The sequence below is a fragment of the Solanum tuberosum genome, unplaced genomic scaffold (assembly GCF_000226075.1).
Source record: "Solanum tuberosum cultivar DM 1-3 516 R44 unplaced genomic scaffold, SolTub_3.0 scf00503, whole genome shotgun sequence".
NCBI lineage: Eukaryota > Viridiplantae > Streptophyta > Magnoliopsida > Solanales > Solanaceae > Solanum > Solanum tuberosum.
The window spans coordinates 268,593-274,592 of NW_006239427.1; positions in this window are offsets into that span (position 1 = coordinate 268,593).

Consider the following 6,000-nt stretch of genomic DNA (forward strand, 5'->3'; position numbering starts at 1 on the left):
GGGAAACGAAATTCAGACAATCCCAACAAAAAGAAAATAGAACGAAAATGAAAAGGAAAGGGGTCAAACTATCTGGAAGAGTTCAATCCTAGAGTTTCTCTACTTTATCTTGGAACCTATTCTCTTTCTTTTTGGGACAAAAACAATTTATCTTCAACTCTACCTTAAATTTTAGGTGACGCCACTATAAGATACCACAAAGCTCTCACTAGGTGTTGTGGCATCTAACTCATAAAAAATATTGTTTAAACTTTGGGGATGTGATTTCAGGTGAAATTAAAGTACTAGTATTAGAATACTGATAATTCTTAATTTTTTTTACAAGGTGTTAGAAGGAGCGGTTAATTTATGACTTCTATTGCTTTTCATCTACATGAATGAACCTCTAAAAATGTTGATACCATCACTAGAAAGAATAACTATACAAGACCCCCCCCATCCCGAAAAAAAAAACTCCTCCAGGAGACCAAGCAACTATAGATCACCTTTCTTTATACTTTTTGTTGCATTTTGAAATTTATGTAGTAATTGGACCTGCAACTTTTTGAATTATTGTTGTGCTAAAAGTAGTTCTTAATCAGGTTTCCTTTCTCTTATTACTTTGAATTGTATGTTTGGAATTTGCTTTTTATCCCTGTTCAATATCTTTTTATGCTTTTGTTAGTAGTTCATGAAAAATATGATATTAAATGGTACCTAAAAAATAAAAAAACCATTAGTTCAATAGTCGGCCAACTGGTTTGCTTCACTTAGAACATGTGGTACTTGGATGTCCCCTTTTGTCATCATTCTTTAATCGTCTAAACTTACATACCAATAATGCATGGACTATTCCATTTCCCCCCTTTGCCATTCTCTCTTTAATCATCTAAACCTCCATACAAATAACCCATGGACTATATATCTCAATTTTAGATCACCTTTTGCATCAATGTTTCCTTACATAATAATTCAATCCTTCATGAAATTATCAATGCTTCAGCTCCCAAGCTAGTAGTATAGGAAATAACCCTGATACTTGTATACATGAGATCTCCTCTATCTTTTCTGATAAAAATTTCCTTAAAATATGTACCAGGGTTTTCTCTAGAGATGCCATCAGTATTGCAAATGGTGCATCAGGAGGAAGATGCCACTCCACGAACCTACATTTTGTTTGAGGTCTAGATCACAAATATTTTATACCAATTGTTAGGAATGTCTTTTATCCACGGGAACCTAGCTACCTCTAACCTAGAGATAAAGGTTCTACATAATGTCATAGATTAGTGTGCTTCTTTATATTGAACCTTCATAGACAATGATATTTTTCTCTTAGAATTTCAACATTATAATTGTTAGGGTAGCCAAATACAATGACTTCAAACTATGGGCATAGTATACTTATTATCACTGTGTTGTAGCCTAGTTTATAGATCGAGGAGCTTGCCGACCCTTTCTTACCTCTTATTTGATATGTTGGGGAGACTGTTGACCCTTTCTACATTGATGTGGTTTTTTATATTTCTCTAGTACAATGGTGGAGCAGATTCAGTACTATGTCAGATAGGTTATGGAAGTCCTAGATCCGGACCACACAATATATCCAGACTTCTTAACACTCTATGGGTCCTTCCTTCCATGTGACCCACTAAATAAGAGGAGGAGTAGCCACATGGGTCCTACCTATCATGCCGGGGAAGGAGGTAGGTGTATATACTTTTTCATGGCTCTTTGAATTAATGACTTGTCAAGACCCAAGGTAGCCCCTAGGTGTAACATGACGTATAGGACCCTGAGAGGCCCCATACAAGCCACTTAGCATTCATAACATAAGAAATAAAACAAAAAAGATTAAAGAACAACATTTCAAGTTTCAAATGTTTTATAACAGTAAAGCGGGAGTCTAAACACTTGTCTCATTAGCCATCTAGTACATAAGAATGAAATTGGGCCTAGTCCATACATCATGTCCAAAAATGAAAGTAAGAAAGAAAACTAAAAACAATGAAAATCCATCCTCGAAGCATGAGGACTCACCAAAGCCGGAATCTCTCAAATCAACCTCTAGCCACGAAACTGAGAGCCCTGACTGTCGGACCCTACATTTGGAGAAATGTAGGCAAGCGTATGCGTTAGTACAAACATGTACCAAGTATGATAGCCATGCATATAAACATTTAAATCATGCTAAAATAGGACATTTTCATGAGAATGAAATGATCAAGCTAAAACATGAAACTTGAGAGTTAGGAAGCATAAGTCATAAGACATGATCAATGCAAGTGAATGTCATCTTAAAATTTACTTACAATACTTCTTGAAGTAACCTTGGTTCATTATAACTTTACTTGTTTGTGGGAAGTATCACTTAACAGACATATAAGACCATGTGAGCTAACAACATGGAATTCGGTATCTCCCACACTAAAAAAGAGTTTTCCTACTTGCCACGGTAAGGACCATGAACTTCTAGCTATTGTGGATCCACTAGCTAATGTTTATCTAGACAATCCTATGTTGGCACATAGTTATGGGACATGGGTAATCACCACTTGTCTACTCGATTCTAAGCTTAACTTCCACATAATAGTTCTTAGTCATATTCATCTTAGCTCTTAAAGGAAAATGGGTAATCGACTCCTGTCCTTACATCATGTGACATGGGAATATCCTCTTGTCCGTATATCGTATGACATGGGTAATCACCTCTTGTCTTTAAATTAGAGAGCATGGGTAATTGCCTCTTGCCTGATCATTAGAATAGTTTCTTAGCATTGGTTCATTTTAGGTGAGAAGACCTTTCAACCCTAAGAACCCTTATTAGGTGAGAAATCCTTTCACAACCATATGCTTTCATGTGTATATGATAAATCCTTTCAACAACACAACAACAACAACAACATTATTGATACTTCACTCTCAAAACATCCTTAAAACATTTACATCAATTTCATAAGAATATGCATAATTCCATAATCCACCTTTCATAGCACAAAACCCACTTTCATGTATCAATATCTAGAAAACATGAGTTAGACATGGATTTATGGAAATTCATCATAAATTCATGTAATTCTATCAGTTCATGCTTGATTTCATATAATCTTCTTTTATAATCCAAAATCCACATTATTTGATCATAACATGGAAACACATGGGGATTACATGGGTTCATGGGGAATCATCATAAAATCATGAGATTAACTCAATTCATGCATCATAGATTGTAAATCAATCAATTAGATCAATAATTAGGAGAACCCATAACATAGAAGAAAACCCTAACTCAATTGGTGAATTCTAACTTTGAAAATAGGATAACTTGGGAACTCCATGAATGGAAGGAATCCATGGATGAAAACTATCATACCTCGATGCCAATTGCTTAACTTCAATGGTGGAATTGGAGACTTGTCTTGCAAACCCTAGCTTGGACCCTTCTTCTTCAAGTTTTCTAGAGAGAGAAATATTTGGGAGGAAGACTTGTTCTTCTTTTGTAAATTTAAGAGAATGACTCTCAATTGGGAAATTTTGGAGTTAAAACACTTATGTAGGGATTTTTGTGAAGGGTAAAACGACATAGTATAAGGCTAGACTAATTAGGAAAAGACCCAAAAGCCCCTAACAATTAACTGCCGACCCAGATAACGAGGATGACCTACGAACCGTGGTTCAACCGATAGTCCATCCTGTTCGACCGTCATTTGGTGTTAGAAACCATAATTCGAGGCCTTGGTCGATGGACCTCATCCACGGACCGTGGGTCCAACGACGGTCCGTCGATCCTGACCGTGGATCTAGACCCTTTTTTTTGGAAAAACTCAATTGCCAACCACGTACACCTCCTACAGTATGTGGGTCGTTCCACGGGCCATGGATGGCTTCGAAGGAACTGGCACCTGATTTCTTAAAAGTTGAAATTTTTACCCTTTCTCGAATCCGAGGTGTTACATTATCTTCCCCTTGGAATTATTCGTCCTCGAAAGAGATTCAAGACATCATGAGGAAGTAGAAACTAAATCTAACAACCCAAGATGCAAGCAATTTCATAAATCCACATATCCGAGGAGGAAACATCAACTCCAAGCTAAAGCATGTTCTAAACATCATATAGTCTATATGCAACTCATACTCAAATGCACATAAACATGTAGAAATCAATCAAGTTTGACTCATTTTCTCAAAACTTAAGCTTTTCATGAACATGCATAAATGAGGAAATTATGGGAATATATAAGACACATGACACCAAAAGAGTAAACCATGAGGAACTCATTACCTCAAGCTAGATTAGGGGTAGAAGGAAAGAGATGACGATATCGGGACATCATATCGGCTTCGGCCTTCCAAGTAGCACCCTCAACTAACTGATTCCTCCACAACACTTTCGCAAAGCAACTTCTTTATTTCTCAACTTCTTGACTTACCCGTCTAAAATTTCAATCGGAACTTCTTCATTGGAAGGATTCTCCTTAACTCCCAAACCTTCTAATGGAACTAATGTTGAATCACCAACACATTTCTTCAACATAGAGACATGGAAAATAAGATGTAACGATGCCAATTAATTAGGAAATTCAAGTTCATAAGCAACCTTACCAACACGCCTCCAAATCTGATATGGGCCTACATAACGGGGACTAAGATTCCCCTTCTTACCAAACCCCATTACGCCCTTCATGGGTGACATTTTTAAGTAAACTCAATCATGAACATCAAACTCAAGATCTCTTCTTCTCACATCGGCATATGACTTTTGTCGACTTTGAGCCGTTTTAACCTTTCTCTAATAAGTCAAACTTTTTCCATAGCCTCATGTACCAACTCGGGACCTATTAGGGCAACTTCACCCACCCCAAACCATCCTATAGGGGATCTACACCTCATACCAATACTTGAGTGATAACTATTGTTATATGCAAACTCGATCAATGGAAAATGGTCATCCCAATTACCTTTGAAATCAATCACACAAGCCCTCCACATATCTTCCAAGGTTTGGATAGTATGCTCCACTTGCCCATCAGTTTGTGGATGAAAGTCCATGCTAAGCTTAGCACGAGTACCAAGACCCTTTTGAAAAGATCTCCAAAACTGAGAAGTTGTCACGCCCCGAGCCTACAGCCTGGGCGGGACTAGCACTCGAAGACCATTGCTGGCCCAAGCGCACCTTGGCCTGACTTACTAACTCAGCGGAAGACAATATTCATATCTATAATGATAAATGAACTTAATTGAACTGAAATAAAATAACTGAGAATATTTTAAAGATTAAACATTCAACTTGGCCAAAAGTGGCAACCCAAGTCTTAACAATAAGAAATGATAATGAAAAGACTCAAAGGACTAACATCTGATTGTCTATGAAGCCTCTAATAACAACTGAGATGGATGTTGGGACAGACCCCACAACATCCTTAAAAAAAAACTAAACTAGAAAGCAATGAAATGGATCCTCCGGAAAACAAGGAGGCTCACCGACTGACTTTGAACTGCTCAACTGGATCAACGAGGCGCTGGATGCTGATCCTAGTTACCTGAATCTGCATCATAATAAGATGCAGGCCAACTGACATTAGTACATTGAATGTACGAGTATGCAAGTTGGAATGCTAAGCAACATAGGCTAGAAGGAAGCTGAAAGAAACTGAATAACTTACCTGGCTCAACTCAACTTAACCTGACTGACTCATTTCAATATAAAGCAATTTAAAACAAGTGCAATATAAAGAAAACCTGTTTAAAAACATGCTATAAACTCTGTGTGTACGCAAAGATACAATAATCTGAGATGTATGTAGAAATACAAATGAAATGATGTATATAAAAATACAATAACTGCTGTGGGAGTTTCTCTAACCGACAACCATCACATAAGAGCTATAATGATGATACAACGATCAACCTCACGCTGCCAGAGCATCCTATACCCGGCCAAAGGTATAGAACCTGAACTGCCTAATGGATCCACTAGTCTATCTTGAAAAGGATTCATCTAAAAAGTATGAACCTCTTCTA